Source organism: Cherax quadricarinatus, chromosome 27 (assembly GCF_038502225.1).
Source record: "Cherax quadricarinatus isolate ZL_2023a chromosome 27, ASM3850222v1, whole genome shotgun sequence".
NCBI classification, from domain to species: Eukaryota; Metazoa; Arthropoda; class Malacostraca; order Decapoda; family Parastacidae; genus Cherax; species Cherax quadricarinatus.
The window spans coordinates 30,637,563-30,655,302 of record NC_091318.1 but is presented as its reverse complement, the minus strand read 5'-3'; the positions used below and the strand labels follow the sequence as shown (position 1 = coordinate 30,655,302).

Sequence of the window (17,740 nt, the reverse complement as noted above, 5' to 3'; positions counted from 1 at the left end):
ATTTTAATTAATGTCTCACGTTTGTTTCCAAGATTTTACTATAAAACTAATACTGTTGAACCCATGGGGTAATACAGCCCCTGGGGGAATAACATGTATAGGAGGTAAAGTTCTAGCATGGATTGAGGCATGGCTTACCAATAGAAAGCAGAGGGTTACCATTAATGGAGTGAAATCTGAATGGGGATTAGTCACTAGTGGCGTTCCACAAGGATCAGTTTTAGGCCCTCTCCTGTTCATAATTTACATTAATGACCTTGATGAAGGGATTACTAGTGACATGAGTAAGTTTGCTGATGATACAAAGATAGGCCGTATAATTCACTCTGAGGAGGATATCAATGAACTCCAGGACGATTTGAACAAATTAATGTCTTGGTCTGAAAAATGGCAGATGAAGTTTAATGTGGATAAGTGTAAGGTACTTGCCCTTGGTAATGAAAATAACCCTCGAAGCTATAATCTAGGTGAAGTAGAGCTTGGTCATACAGAATGTGAAAAAGATTTGGGAGTCATGGTAAGCAGAAATCTAAAGCCAAGACAGCAGTGCCTTAGTGTGCGCAACAAGGCCAACAGATTACTTGGATTTATCTCAAGAAGTATAAGTAACAGAAGTCCAAAAGTTATTTTACAGCTCTATACATCACTAGTGAGGCCTCATTTAGATTATGCTGCTCAGTTTTGGTCCCCTTACTACAGGATGGACATAGACTCATTAGAGAACATACAGAGAAGAATGACTAAAATGATTTACTGTGTAAGGAACCTCCCGTATGAAGATAGACTTAAAGCCTTAAATCTCCACTCTCTGGAGAGGCGTAGAATGAGGGGAGATATCATTGAAGTGTATAAGTGGAACATAAGAACATAACATAAGAAAGGAGGAACACTGCAGCAGGCCTGTTGGCCCATACTAGGCAGGTCCTTTACAATTCATCCCACTAACAAACATTTGACCCACCCAATTTTCAATGCTACCCAAGAAATAAGCTCTGATGTGCAAGTCCCACTCAAATCCAACCCCTCCCACTCATGTACTTATCCAACCTAAATTTGAAACTACCCAAAGTCCTAGCCTCAATAACCCAACTAGGCAGACTGTTCCACTCATCAACTACCCTATTTCCAAACCAATACTTGCCTATGTCCTTTCTAAATCTAAACTTATCTAATTTAAATCCATTACTGCGGGTTTTCTCTTGGAGAGATATCCTCAAGACCTTGTTAATATCCCCTTTATTAATACCTATCTTCCACTTATACACTTCGATCAGGTCTCCCCTCATTCTTCGTCTAACAAGTGAATGTAACTTAAGAGTCTTCAATCTTTCTTCATAAGGAAGATTTCTAATGCTATGTATTAATTTAGTCATCCTACGCTGAATGTTTTCTAACGAATTTATGTCCATTCTGTAATATGGAGACCAGAATTGAGCTGCATAATCTAGGTGAGGCCTTACTAATGATGTATAAAGCTGCAGTATGACCTCTGGACTTCTGTTGCTTACACTTCTTGATATAAATCCCAGTAATCTATTTGCCTTTTTACGTACGCTTAGGCATTGCTGTCTTGGTTTAAGGTTGCTGCTTACCATAACCCCCAAGTCCTTTTCGCAATCTGTATGGTTAAGTTCTACATTATTTAACTTATAAGTGCTAGGGTTATGGACACTCCCGAGCTTCAGAACCTTGCATTTATCTACATTGAACTGCATCTGCCACTTTTCTGACCAAGAGTAGAGTTTGTCTAAATCCTCCTGAAGTTCCCTAACATCTACGTTTGAATCAATTATCCTACCTATCTTCGTGTCATCGGCGAATTTGCTCATATCACTAGTAATTCCTTCATCAAGATCATTGATATATATTATAAACAACAACGGGCCCAAGACTGATCCCTGTGGAACGCCACTTGTTACTGATCCCCACTCGGATTTAACCCCATTTATGGATGAAATACACAGATCACATATTGCTTCCTGTCTGTGAGTACAGAAAGGTTGATAGAAGCATGATTCGATCACACAGAGAGCATTGTTCCGTTGTCTTAGTCAGACCCCCAATGCGAAATAAAGATACCTATGCCATGAGCTGCTACTTTCTTCAACAGTCTTTGGTGCGGAACTCTATCAAATGCCTTACTAAAATCTAAGTAAATAATATCAAATTCTTTATCGTGGTCAACAGCCTCAAAAGCTTTACTGAAGAAAGTTAATAAATTAGTTAGACAAGACCGGCCTCTTGTGAATCCATGCTGAGTATCATTAATCAAGCTATGCTTATCGAGATGGCTTCTTATAATCTCAGCTATAATTGACTCTAGTAATTTGCCTACAATTGAGGTCAGGCTTATTGGGCGGTAATTTGACGGTAACGACTTGTCCCCTGTTTTAAAAATAGGAATTACATTAGCCATCTTCCACATATCAGACACTGCACCTGTTTGAAGAGATAAATTAAAAATATTAGTTAATGGTTCACAGACTTCCATTTTGCATTCCTTTAGAACCCTTGAAAAAACCTCATCAGGACCCGGTGACTTATTTTGCTTCAGTCTGTCTATCTGCTTCACAACCATTTCACTAGTGACTGTGATGTTACATAATTTATCTTCTTCTGATCCACTATAAAAATTAATTACCGGAATATTATTAGTGTCTTCCTGTGTAAAAACCGAGAGAAAATAATTATTTAAAATCGAGCACATTTCATTCTCTTTGTCAGTAAGATGCCCATAGTTATTTGTAAGGGGACCTATCTTATCTCTGACTTTTGTTCTATAGACCTGGAAAAAACTTTTTGGGTTAGTTTTAGAATTCCTAGCAACTTTAATTTCATAGTCCCTTTTAGCTTTTCTTATCCCCTTTTTAATGTCCCTCTTAATGTCAATATACTGATTTATAAGATGACCCTCGCCTCTTTTGATACGCCTATAAATTCCTTTCTTATGTCCTAGTAGATATTTCAGCCTATTATTCATCCATTTTGGGTCATTTCTATTTGATCTAATTTCCTTATAAGGGATAAACGTTCTTTGAGCAGCATGTATTGTGTTCAGAAAACTGTCATATTGATAGCTCTCTTCGTTACCCCAGTCAACAGATGATAAGTGTTCTCTAAGCCCATCGTAATCTGCTAAGCGAAAATCTGGGACTGTTACTGAGTTATCCCTACTATCATACTTCCATTCAATTCTACATGTAATTGATTTGTGGTCGCTAGCACCCAGTTCCTCTGAGACTTCTAAATTATTAACAAGGGATTCATTGTTTGCCAGAACTAAGTCAAGCAGGTTATTACCCCTTGTAGGTTCTGTCACAAACTGCTTCAAAAAACAATCCTGAACTACTTCTAAGAAATCGTATGATTCTAAATTCCCAGTCAAGAAATTCCAATCAATATGACAAAAGTTAAAGTCTCCTAGAATTACTACATTATCGTGCCTTGTGGCCCTAACAATTTCCTCCCATAGTAGTCTCCCCTGGTCCCTATCTAAATTTGGGGGACGGTATATCACACCTAAAATTAATTTTTCATGCCCCTCTGAAAATTCTATCCAAACAGACTCTGTATGTGTTACTTCAGACTTAATACCCGTTTTTATGCAACAGTTCAAGCGATCTCGGACATACAATGCCACCCCACCCCCCTTCCCGATACTTCTATCTACTTGGAACAATTTAAAACCCTGAATGTGACATTCTGCAGGCATGTCCCGACTTTTTGAATTAAACCACGTCTCAGTAATGGCAAATACATCTATGTTACCTGCACTAGCAACTAGTCTCAACTCGTCCATCTTATTCCTAGCACTGCGACTATTTGTGTAATAAATATTTAATGACCCTCCTATCTCTTTACCCTTCCTGCTCCTTTCTGTTATTCCACTAAACCTATTACTGTCATTGTCAATTAGTGCCACTGGCTTTCCAATATCCTCCTCATTTTGCCTATTACTAGTTCTCCTAGTACTCATGTTACCACCCTGCGACTTCACAGTTTTCCCGCCAAAACCCATACCACTAACTATTCCTAGTTTAAAGACCTAACAGCTCCCTCCACTGCGTTGGCCAGTGCTCCCACCCCACACCTAGACAAGTGAACCCCATCCCTGGCATACATGTCATTTCTGCCATAGAAGAGGTCCCAGTTGTCAATGAATGTTACCGCATTTTCCTTACAGTATTTGTCCAGCCAGCAATTGACACCAATTGCCCTGGACAACCATTCATTTCCAACTCCTCTCCTTGGCAAAATGCCACATATGACAGGTTTCCCACCCTTCTTCCTAATTATCTCTATTGCTGACCTGTACCTGCTAATCAGGTCCTCACTCCTACGTCTGCCAACATCGTTGCCTCCAGCACTGAGACAGATAATAGGATTGCTCCCATTACCTCTCATGATGTCATCCAGACAGCTAACAATATCCTTCATCCCAGCCCCAGGAAAACACACTCTCTGCCTCCTACTCCTATCCTTCAAACAGAATTCCCTATCCATGTACCTAATCTGGCTATCCCCAATAACAACAATGTTTTTACCTTCCTTGGCGTCGTCCGTAGTGATGCTCCGAGTAGTCGACTCACATTCGCCAGGTAGCATTACACCACTTGTAGAATTCGTCATGACGTTCTCGATGGTCTTTGTTGGGGTTTCTAGGGATGTCTCACTCACGTCTGCCAATGCTTCCTTGGTGCTCGTTGTGGCATTCCCAGTAGAACATTCACATTCGTCAGGTAGCACCGAGAATGAGTTGGAAGTTTCCACGGCAGTCTTCTGGTTTCTCGTTGTTTCTGCCTCTCCAACCGTTCTCTTAATCTTCAGCTTGGTTCCATGTTGCCCGGCCACTGACCAAGCTCCCCTCTTAACCTGGGGACTCACAACAGGAGGATTACTACGAATCCTCTTATTCTCCTCCGTCAATCGCCGTATCTCCAGTTTAGCAACTCTGAGTTCTTCTCTCAGCTGCTGGTAAAGCTGCTCAAGAGAGGGCATCCTGGTTCAGATTCACAGAGAGCACACAAACAGGTCTTCACAGAGCTAAGTACACGTCACCACTAAAGTACTGAGGGTGTCGAACCAGGTAAGAACCAGGAATAATGGATTTAAGTTGGATAAATTTAGATTTAGAAAGGACATAGGTAAGTACTGGTTTTCTAACAGAGTTGTAGATGCGTGGAACAGTCTTCCCAGTGGGGTGATAGAGGCTAGGACCTTGGGTAGCTTTAAGAAGAGACTGGACAAATATATGAGTGGGAGGGGCTGGGTTTGATTGGTGTTGGGGGGTGCGGGAGTTATTTCTTGAGTAGCTTTAGGTAGATGTCGTTTTGATAAGGACCTGCCTCGTATGGGCCAGTAGGCCTTCTGCAGTGTTCCTACATTCTTATGTTCTTAGTCAGGTTGGATTAAGGAAAAGGGAAGAGCAGCGCCATTTCCTTGGATCAAGAGCCTTTTACCAACATCAAAGCACCCCTTGTGCTTTATATTTATTCTTAGTATATAATTTGCTTTACACAATTTTAAAGACCGATACCAGCTATGACCTGTACCAGCTATGACCTGTACCAGCTATGACCTGTACCAGCTATGACCTGTACCAGCTATGACCTGTACCAGCTATGACCTGTACCAGCTATGACCTGTACCAGCTACGACCTGTACCAGCTATGACCTGTACCAGCTATGACCTGTACCAGCTATGACCTGTACCAGCTACGACCTGTACCAGCTACGACCTGTACCAGCTACGACCTGTACCAGCTATGACCTGTACCAGCTATGACCTGTACCAGCTATGACCTGTACCAGCTATGACCTGTACCAGCTATGACCTGTACCAGCTATGACCTGTACCAGCTATGACCTGTACCAGCTATGACCTGTACCAGCTATGACCTGTACCAGCTATGACCTGTACCAGCTATGACCTGTACCAGCTATGACCTGTACCAGCTATGACCTGTACCAGCTATGACCTGTACCAGCTATGACCTGTACCAGCTATGACCTGTACCAGCTATGACCTGTACCAGCTATGACCTGTACCAGCTATGACCTGCACCAGCTATGACCTGCACCAGCTATGACCTGCACCAGCTATGACCTGTACCAGCTACGACCTGTACCAGCTACGACCTGTACCAGCTACGACCTGTACCAGCTACGACCTGTACCAGCTACGACCTGTACCAGCTACGACCTGTACCAGCTACGACCTGTACCAGCTACGACCTGTACCAGCTACGACCTGTACCAGCTATGACCTGTACCAGCTATGACCTGTACCAGCTATGACCTGTACCAGCTATGATCTGTACCAGCTATGACCTGTACCAGCTACGACCTGTACCAGCTACGACCTGTACCAGCTACGACCTGTACCAGCTACGACCTGTACCAGCTACGACCTGTACCAGCTACGACCTGTACCAGCTACGACCTGTACCAGCTACGACCTGTACCAGCTACGACCTGTACCAGCTATGACCTGTACCAGCTATGACCTGTACCAGCTATGACCTGTACCAGCTATGACCTGTACCAGCTACGACCTGTACCAGCTACGACCTGTACCAGCTACGACCTGTACCAGCTACGACCTGTACCAGCTACGACCTGTACCAGCTACGACCTGTACCAGCTATGACCTGTACCAGCTATGACCTGTACCAGCTATGACCTGTACCAGCTATGACCTGTACCAGCTATGACCTGTACCAGCTATGACCTGTACCAGCTATGACCTGTACCAGCTATGACCTGTACCAGCTATGACCTGTACCAGCTATGACCTGTACCAGCTATGACCTGTACCAGCTATGACCTGTACCAGCTATGACCTGTACCAGCTATGACCTGTACCAGCTATGACCTGTACCAGCTATGACCTGTACCAGCAATGACCTGTACCAGCTATGACCTGTACCAGCTATGACCTGTACCAGCTATGACCTGTATCAGCTATGACCTGTACCAGCTATGACCTGTACCAGCTATGACCTGTACCAGCTATGACCTGTACCAGCTATGACCTGTACCAGCTATGACCTGTACCAGCTATGACCTGTACCAGCTATGACCTGTACCAGCTATGACCTGTACCAGCTATGACCTGTACCAGTTATGACCTTTAATATTTTTCCTATTTCAAATATCTTCCCTCCTGATCCTGGAATATTGGTCTATAGTGAATCTCGGAGACGTTATTGAATTTAACACGACGATAAGATTGAAACTAAACCTATACATCTGGCAGCACGTAGGAGGTCGTCAGTTGACCCCACTAACATCGTCTGAGTATGCCTCTGGTATACGTTTGAAGTATTTCCAAAATTTTCGAGGCCTGTCTGGTACTTGCCTGGTCAACCAGGCTGTTGCTGCTGGCGCCTCGCTGGCCTACATGCACGTGGCAGCCTCTCATTTCAAGTTCCTTATTGCATTACTGTTATTTCACTGTACTATAACTTTCAGAGAATTTTTCAATACTTATAATCACTTCCAAAATACACTGCTTAAAAACAAAGCCGCAACCACACCTGTGCCCAGACTACGAAGATCTGTGAAAGTGTGTGTGTGTGTGTGTGTGTGTGTGTGTGTGTGTGTGTGTGTGTGTGTGTGTTGTGTGATTGCGTGTGTGTACTCATCTAGTTGTTGTTGCAGGGGTCGAGTCCTAACTCCTGGCCCCGCCTCTTCACTGGTCGCTACTAGGTCACTCTCCCTGAGCCGTGAGTTTTATCATACCTCTGCTTAAAGCTATGTATGGATCCTGCCTCCACTACATCGCTTCACAAACTATTCCACTTCCTGACTACCCTGTGACTGAAGACATTCTTCCTAACATCCCTGTGATTCACCTGAGTCTTCAACTTCCAACTGTGTCCCATCTCTGGTACATTCTCTGTCCATCTTGTCAATTCCTCTCAGTATTTTATATGTCATTATCATGTTCCCCCTATCTCTCCTGTCCTCCAATGTCGTCAGGTCGATTTCCCTTAACCTCTCCTGGTAGGACATACCCCTTAACTCTGGGACTAGTCTTGTTGCAAACCTTTGCACTTTTTCTAGTTTCTTTACGTGCTTGGCTAGGTGTGGGTTCCAAACTGGTGCCACATGCTGTGTGTGTGTGTGTGTGTGTGTGTGTGTGTGTGTGTGTGTGTGTGTGTGTGTGTGTGTGTGTGTGTGTGTGTGTGTGTGTGTGTTGTGTTGTATGTGTGTTGTGTTGTATGTGTGTTGTATGTGTGTTGTGTTGTGTGTGTGTTGTGTTGTATGTGTGTTGTGTTGTATGTGTGTTGTGTTGTATGTGTGTTGTGTTGTATGTGTGTGTTGTGTTGTGTTGTATGTGTGTGTTGTGTTGTATGTGTGTGTTGTGTTGTATGTGTGTGTTGTGTTGTGTTGTATGTGTGTGTTGTGTTGTGTTGTATGTGTGTTGTGTTGTATGTGTGTTGTGTTGTATGTGTGTTGTGTTGTATGTGTGTTGTGTTGTATGTGTGTTGTGTTGTATGTGTGTTGTGTTGTATGTGTGTTGTGTGTGTGTTGTGTTGTGTGTGTGTTGTGTTGTATGTGTGTTGTGTTGTATGTGTGTTGTGTTGTATGTGTGTTGTGTTATATGTGTGTTGTGTTGTATGTGTGTTGTGTTGTATGTGTGTTGTGTTGTATGTGTGTTGTGTTGTATGTGTGTTGTGTTATATGTGTGTTGTGTTGTATGTGTGTTGTGTTGTATGTGTGTTGTGTTGTATGTGTGTTGTTTTGTATGTGTGTTGTGTTGTATGTGTGTTGTGTTGTGTGTGTGTTGTGTTGTATGTGTGTTGTGTTGTATGTGTGTTGTGTTGTATGTGTGTTGTGTTGTATGTGTGTTGTGTTGTATGTGTGTTGTGTGTGTTGTGTGTGTTGTGTGTGTTAGTGAATGTAAGCGGGTGTATGTGCAGGTTATTTTCACAGTAAGGTGTGTCTTAGTAAAGCAGAGTATACATTATAAAGGTGGTATGTAGAGTGTGGCCTTGGTCCACACTAACTAATGTATGAACATGTCTACCCTCGCTGCACTAGGTAACGCTCACTTTTACTCTCAATACACATTAATACAAATTACTCTAAATCTCTACAAGAAGAATAAATATATAACCACAAACACGCTTGTGGGGTTATGCAAAGAACGTATGTAACATAAAAATAACTAAATACTTCAGAAATTAATTTAATAAATATGACCGATGGCTGAAGGCATTTAATGATGACAAATTAAAGGCCCACCTTTTGACAACCTGTTGTTGGTTCCTGGGCTCATTCCGCGGTCTAGTCCTGGGACAGCCGCCTGGTTGCTTGTATGATCAGTCTTATGAAGAGAGAATACCTGAGACGGAGTATAGTGAGGGAGAGGATCAACAAACATTGATAAAAGAAAAGAGCTCGTAGTTGTGTAATGGGCTTACGAGGTTTTAAGGCTAATGACTACACGAGGGTCATTAAAGCAGCATGTTACCTGTACAACTCAAGTCTAGAACACTAACAGAAATCAAGGTAAATTCTAAGCGCATACATGCTGAGATACACATCCCTCGAAGTGAGTATATACTGTTCTTCTCAGTGCATATACACCAGGAAAGACAAAGCTCTCAGAATATATTAAAACTGAAGAGGGAGTGAAGATAGCACATGAAGTGTATAACTAGACAGAGCAGCTTTCAGGGACCTTATTACAGAACTGGTGAGGCTTGAATCCATGGCAAGTGTCAGAAAACCCACAGTCCAGTGCGTTAACCACTTGGCCGCTGGCCGAGTGGTTAACGCCCTGGCCTGAGTTTTAGGATTCGCCTGTCATCGTTCAAGCCTCACCCGTTCTGTGATTTATTTGGAATCGCGTTGTTGTGATTTAGGGATTAATGAACTCGTTCAGGGGCATTGACAAGGAATCTTTCAGAGGTACACAAGACACAGACGAGACCGCCATGAAGTACACACACCACCATGACCCATCATGAAGTACACACCACCATGACCCATCATGAAGTACACACACCACCATGACCCATCATGAAGTACACACCACCACCATGACCCACCATGAAGTACACACTACCACCATGACCCACCATGAAGTACACACCACCACCATGACCCACCATGAAGTACACACACCACCATGACCCACCATGAAGTACACACCACCACCATGACCCACCATGAAGTACACACCACCACCATGACCCACCATGAAGTACACATGAGGGAAGGTAAATAAAGCAGGGATAGAGGGAAGGTAAATACAGCAGGGATACCTTACCTTTGATATACCTTTGAAGAGTTTCGAGAGTTTATCTACTCTCTGAGCCCGGCCATGGGCCAGGCTCGTCTGGTGCTTGCCTGGTCAACCAGGCTGTTGCTGCTGGTGGCCCACTGTCCCACATATCCATCACAACCTGGTTGATCTGGCACCTGGTGAAAATACTTGTCCAGTTTCCTCTTGAAGGCTTCTACACTTGTTCCAGCCATGTTTGTGATATCTTCTGGTAAGATGTTGAATAGTCTGGGACCCCGGATGTTGATACAGTTCCCTTAGGTAAATAAAGCAGGGATAGAAGGTAAATAAAGCAGGGATAGAGGAAGGGTAAATCAAGCAGGGATAGAGAGAAGGTAAATAAAGCAGGGATAGAAGGTAAATAAAGCAGGGATAGAGGAAGGGTAAATCAAGCAGGGATAGAGAGAAGGTAAATAAAGCAGGGATAGAAGGAAGATAAATAAAGCAAGGATAAAGGGAAGGGGGTTTCGGATAGTGGTAAAACATGAAGAGTGTGGAGAGGAGGAAAAGAATGGTGCGAGGGAGAGAGCAGAGAGGTTGAGCGGTAGGGGGTGGTGGTGGTGAGTGAGGGGAAGGGGAGAGGAGGGGAGAGAGAGGGACAACTGGAAATGAAAACTGGTATGATAACAGCGTTGCGTCCGTCTGATCTTGACAACTTATTACACAGTAACTCACCCTCCATTTCAATTACTTCTCCCTCCTTCACCCTCTCTCCCTTCCTTACCCTCACCATTCAACTCCTTCACTTCCCTCACTCACCCTCCTTCACCTACCATCCCATTTACTTCTCCCCACTTGGGTATCCACTAACAGTATTGAACATTTGAAGCCTTTTAAATGAGACATTCTCAAGTTATAGCCGAAATCGTAGTAACACGATGGTAAACAAATCACGGAACTGTTAGGGATCGAACCCAAAGTAGGGGAGTTCTAAAACACAGGCAAGTGTGTTAAGGGGCACCTCAGGTCCCCTGTTTTCTAATATCTTATTTTTTCCCTATAATCTACCCTGTCCATAATTACTATCCCATTTTCTTTGTCTGCTTTCGTAAGGTGAAGTCTAGGATCTTTCCTTAATTCATGGTATAACTTAACAAATCTTTGATGATAACACAATTGTCCTCAAAGATTTGTTAAGCTATACCCCGAATTAAGGAAAGATTCTAGATTTCACCTTACGAAAGCAGACAAAGAAAATGGGATAGTAATTATAGACAAGGTAGATTATAGGGGAAAAATAAACATGATATTAAGAGACAGGGAAACTCACACGCCTGTTAAGCACTGGTCTTTGCCGCTCTAACAGGAGTCATCCAACTAGTTATACATTTCTATACATCATAGGAATGTTAGCATGGGCCCCACTGTCACCACAAATGCAGGTTTTAACTGACGAATCTAGCATGGTCATGCTGATGTGGTAACAGTGGGGCCCATGCTAACATTCCTATGGTGTACAGAAATATATACTTAGTTGGATAAATCTTATTAGGCCAGCATGGACCAGTGGTTAACACACTTGCTTGTGTTTTTGGACTTGATTGTTATGCGCTCGAGCCCCACCCGTTCTGTGACTTATAACCGAAAATCTTGGAAGAAATAAAATGCACTGTACCTGAGTATATGTCTCGGTTTTTAAATAAACCCATAAAGTATATTTTAAGCAGCTTTTTTAACATTTCTTCGTGGGTTTTACGTTAGCGTAGCCTACGAGTGTGATAATTTTGACAACCTTACGCTAGTAAATGTTACTTTAATACTGAAGAATTACGATACAACATGCATAATGCCCAAGTCTAACGTTCCATTACCTTGACGTCGATACTAGTGAAACTAACGTAAACCATTATTATTGACAAGATCGTTAAATTCCTGACAGTTAATTTATTAACAAGAACCCAGCAAGGACTCCTCAATAAAAGATAGCACCTACGAAGCTTACCAGAATTCTTCAGTTATATAATAAAAACTGAGAGGCACAAACTGCCACAGCTGCAATATATCTTTATGGCCAAAACGGTCGCTACCAAGTATGTACCACATGGAACATTGCTGGGTCAAGTCACGTGATGTACTAGACAACTTTAAAACTTCAATCAGCAACTGGCTCACCACTGAAGATACATGTTGCACAACAACCATATACTGGGACAATGTTTTACTCCATGGTGAGCGAATAGTTGTCCTAATTAAAGCTTGCTCTTGGACGAGCCTTTTCTTTGCTACTGTCTGCAGTACACAATTTCAGTTCACTGGTTGCACCTATCAAGTGGAGTTCATTCAAATAATTAAAATATGTGTAAAGCATAATTTGATATGAAAACAAGAAATAATATAAAACTCCAAGGCACGAGATGCAACACAAATGTGTGTAAAGACAAATATTTGTTTACATAATCGTAAAACAATGAAGAGGAAGTTTTTAAAGTTGCAAGATTATAAACAATAAGGTCATTCTTCAGCTACTGGAGTCAACTAAAAATAGAGGTAGTAACCTTCCAAAGGTCATAGCATAGGCTATGATGGATATGCGGGACAGCAGGCCGTCAGCAGCAACAGCCTGGGTGACCAGGAAAGCCTCAGACAAGCCTGAGCTGCGGAGCACGAAAACTGTAAATCCAACAAAAGTATATCCTTTCCCAAGGCGTCTGTTGTGGGTGAGAAAAACTAAATCCCACTGTATTACTGTGATCATTGTAACAGAAGTTAGTTCAGGGACTACCATGGGTGGCTGCTTGGTTCAGGGACTACCATGGGTGGCTGCTTAGTTCAGGGACTACCATGGGTGGCTGCTTAGTTCAGGGACTACCATGGGCGGCTGCTTGGTTCAGGGACTACCATGGGTGGCTGCTTAGTTCAGGGACTACCATGGGTGGCTGCTTGGTTCAGGGACTACCATGGATGGCTACTTAGTTCAGGGACTACAATGGGTGGCTGCTTGGTTCAGGGACTATCATGGATGGCTGCTTAGTTCAGGGACTACCATGGGTGGCTGCTTAGTTCAGGGACTACCATGGATGGCTACTTAGTTCAGGGACTACAATGGGTGGCTGCTTGGTTCAGGGACTATCATGGATGGCTGCTTAGTTCAGGGACTAACATGGGTGGCTGCTTAGTTCAGGGACTACCATGGGTGGCTGCTTAGTTCAGGGACTACCATGGGTGGCTGCTTAGTTCAGGGACTACCATGGGTGGCTGCTTAGTTCAGGGACTACCATGGGTGGCTGCTTAGTTCAGGGACTACCATGGGTGGCTGCTTAGTTCAGGGACTACCATGGGTGGCTGCTTAGTTCAGGGACTACCATGGGTGGCTGCTTAACTTAGTTCAGGGACTACCATGGGTGGCTGGACTACCATGGGTGGCTGCTTAGTTCAGGGACTACCATGGGTGGCTGCTTAGTTCAAGGACTACAATGGGTGGCTGTTTAGTTCAGGGACTACCATGGATGGCTGCTTAGTTCAGGGACTACCATGGGTGGCTGCTTGGTTCAGGGACTATCATGGATGGCTGCTTAGTTCAGGGACTACCATGGGTGGCTGCTTAGTTCAGGGACTACCATGGGTGGCTGCTTAGTTCAGGGACTACCATGGGTGGCTGCTTAGTTCAGGGACTACCATGGGTGGCTGCTTAGTTCAGGGACTACCATGGGTGGCTGTTTAGTTCAGAGACTACCATGGGTGGCTGCTTAACTTAGTTCAGGGACTACCATGGGTGGCTGCTTAGTTCAGGGACTACCATGGGTGGCTGCTTAGTTCAGGGACTACCATGGGTGGCTGCTTAGTTCAGAGACTACCATGGGTGGCTGCTTAGTTCAGAGACTACCATGGGTGGCTGCTTAGTTCAGGGACTACCATGGGTGGCTGCTTAGTTCAGGGACTACCATGGGTGGCTGCTTAGTTCAGGGACTACCATGGGTGGCTGCTTAGTTCAGGGACTACCATGGGTGGCTGCTTAGTTCAGGGACTACCATGGGTGGCTGCTTAGTTCAGGGACTACCATGGGTGGCTGCTTAGTTCAGGGACTACCATGGGTGGCTGCTTAGTTCAGGGACTACCATGGGTGGCTGCTTAGTTCAGGGACTACCATGGGTGGCTGCTTAGTTCAGGGACTACCATGGGTGGCTGCTTAGTTCAGGGACTACCATGGGTGGCTGCTTAGTTCAGGGACTACCATGGGTGGCTGCTTAGTTCAGGGACTACCATGGGTGGCTGCTTAGTTCAGGGACTACCATGGGTGGCTGCTTAGTTCAGGGACTACCATGGGTGGCTGCTTAGTTCAGGGACTACCATGGGTGGCTGCTTCACTTAGTTCAGGGACTACCATGGGTGGCTGCTTAGTTCAGGGACTACCATGGGTGGCTGCTTAGTTCAGGGACTACCATGGGTGACTGCTTAGTTCAGGGACTACCATGGGTGACTGCTTAGTTCAGGGACTACCATGGGTGGCTGCTTAGTTCAGGGACTACCATGGGTGGCTGCTTAGTTCAGGGACTACCATGGGTGGCTGCTTAGTTCAGGGACTACCATGGGTGGCTGCTTAGTTCAGGGACTACCATGGGTGGCTGCTTAGTTCAGGGACTACCATGGGTGGCTGCTTAGTTCAGGGACTACCATGGGTGGCTGCTTAGTTCAGGGACTACCATGGGTGGCTGCTTAGTTCAGGGACTACCATGGGTGGCTGCTTAGTTCAGGGACTACCATGGGTGGCTGCTTAGTTCAGGGACTACCATGGGTGGCTGCTTAGTTCAGGGACTACCATGGGTGGCTGCTTAGTTCAGGGACTACCATGGGTGGCTGCTTAGTTCAGGGACTACCATGGGTGGCTGCTTAGTTCAGGGACTACCATGGGTGGCTGCTTAGTTCAGGGACTACCATGGGTGGCTGCTTAGTTCAGGGACTACCATGGGTGGCTGCTTAGTTCAGGGACTACCATGGGTGGCTGGACTACCATGGGTGGCTGGACTACCATGGGTGGCTGGACTACCATGGGTGGCTGGACTATGTGTGGCTGGACTACCATGGGTGGCTGGACTACCATGGGTGGCTGGACTATGTGTGGCTGGACTACCATGGGTGGCTGGACTACCATGGGTGGCTGGACTACCATGGGTGGCTGGACTACCATGTGTGGCTGGACTACCATGGGTGGCTGGACTACCATGGGTGGCTGGACTATGTGTGGCTGGACTACCATGGGTGGCTGGACTACCATGGGTGGCTGGACTACCATGGGTGGCTGGACTACCATGGGTGGCTGGACTACCATGGGTGGCTGGACTACCATGGGTGGCTGGACTACCATGGGTGGCTGGACTACCATGTGTGGCTGGACTACCATGGGTGGCTGGACTACCATGGGTGGCTGGACTATGTGTGGCTGGACTACCATGGGTGGCTGGACTACCATGGGTGGCTGGACTACCATGGGTGGCTGGACTACCATGGGTGGCTGGACTATGTGTGGCTGGACTACCATGGGTGGCTGGACTACCATGGGTGGCTGGACTACCATGGGTGGCTGGACTACCATGTGTGGCTGGACTACCATGGGTGGCTGGACTACCATGGGTGGCTGGACTACCATGGGTGGCTGGACTACCATGGGTGGCTGGACTACCATGGGTGGCTGGACTACCATGGGTGGCTGGACTATGTGTGGCTGGACTACCATGGGTGGCTGGACTACCATGGGTGGCTGGACTACCATGGGTGGCTGGACTACCATGGGTGGCTGGACTACCATGGGTGGCTGCTTAACTAAATATTGCTAGTGCTTCTTCTTTTTCAATTTGTTAAGCACATTTTTTCAATAAGGAGCACTAATTCTATCTCAATTTCATACTAGTGCAGCAAGAGGAAATGCAGGGTAGGGAGAGAGCCTTCTGCTTTACTAATCTAACCTGTGTAGATAGAAGTGGAGAGAACTAGAAAGTAATTTATCTTCAGTAGCAAACACAGAAACACATCATAAGGCGTCCCCAATATTCTACCATTTCCACCTTTCCTTTCTTTCCTCTCCCCAACCATTGCATTCCCTTCCCACACCCCTCCCCTTTCCTTCAATAATCGTTCTTCTTCCTCCCCTTAATTCTCGTTCCCCTCTCTCTGTCTCCCTCCCCCCTCAATTCCCGTCCCTTTCCTATTCCCTCAATTACTTCTCCCCCCACCCCATCCACACAATACAAACAGCTCTATTCATAATACAAAACTTTCGATCTTGTCTATTTCTCTTCATGACACCAGTGAGCATTTTTCACGTTAGTAACAACGACCTGTTTTTATCAGCTGCCTGCCTGCCTGCCTGCATTTTCTTCACTTTACCGACAACTTTTGTTTCTCAGTTGCCTACCTGCCTGCCTGCATGTCTGTATTGCTGCCCGAGTGTCTGTCTACAGACAGATGTCACTGCTGACACTCTTTGAACAATAAAAGACAATGGCAAAATGGAATGGAAAAGGGAGATCCTGAATGCATTAATATAATATTTTTAGTAAATCTGCAATACAGTCCAACTTGTCTTGGCAATCTGTTGAACTAATGTTTTACTTTCAGCTTGTGGAATGTTAACTTCTCTTCCTATTTACAGGCACTTTTGACACACAACTAAGAAATATATTATATTATATTATATTATATATATATATACATATACATATATATATAATATATATATATATATATATATATATATATATATATATACATATACATATATATATAATATATATATATATATATATATATATATATATAATGAGTATGGGGAGAGACAGGAGCATAGTAACACACACACACACTGTTACAATATTAGTTAATCGCGAGTCGTTCACTGGTACATATCCGGCAGATTTACTTGTCACTGTATTTACTCACCTGCCTCCGCTCACCTGAGTTTGCAGGTGTTAAGTCATAACTTGCCTTTGTTTAATAACTCTTCTTAATTGGCTTCACTGATTCCTGGCCTCCACAACCTTCACATAACTACTCTTGAAACTCTCTCACATTGTGCATTATATACATATATATATATATAACACGCGCGCACACACGCACAACGTCTCCGGAAGCACACATCAACCAGATAACTGCTGCAGCATATGGGCACCTGGCAAACCTGAGAATAGCGTTCCGATACCTTAGTAAGGAATCGTTCAAGACACTGTACACCGTGTACGTCAGGCCCATATTGGAGTATGCAGCACCTGTTTGGAACCCACACTTGATCAAGCACGTCAAGAAATTAGAGAAAGTGCAAAAGTTTGCGACAAGGTTAGTTCCAGAGCTAAGGGGAACGTCCTACGAAGAAAGGTTAAGGGAAATCGGCCTGACATCACTGAGGACAGGAGGGTTAGGAGAGACATGATAACAACATATAAAATACTGCGTGGAATAGACAAGGTGGACAGAGACAGTATGTTCCAGAGAGGGGACACAGAAACAAGG

The 17,740-nt window shown here is 44.5% G+C and overlaps 1 protein-coding gene across 7 annotated transcripts in view; it reads right to left on the bottom strand.

The window, feature by feature from the left end:
- Positions 1 to 17,740, bottom strand: part of Mgat4a (alpha-1,3-mannosyl-glycoprotein 4-beta-N-acetylglucosaminyltransferase a) — a 235,277-nt gene that overhangs the window by 201,494 nt on the left and 16,043 nt on the right. Inside the window, exon 1 of one of the 7 annotated variants that reach the window (XM_070089215.1) lies at positions 9,253 to 9,318. The exons of the other annotated variants lie outside the window; for them this stretch is intronic. The gene's annotated coding sequence lies outside the window, so the exon portion shown is untranslated. Of the gene's footprint in view, positions 1 to 9,252; positions 9,319 to 17,740 lie in introns of those variants that run through there. 7 annotated transcript variants of the gene reach the window in all.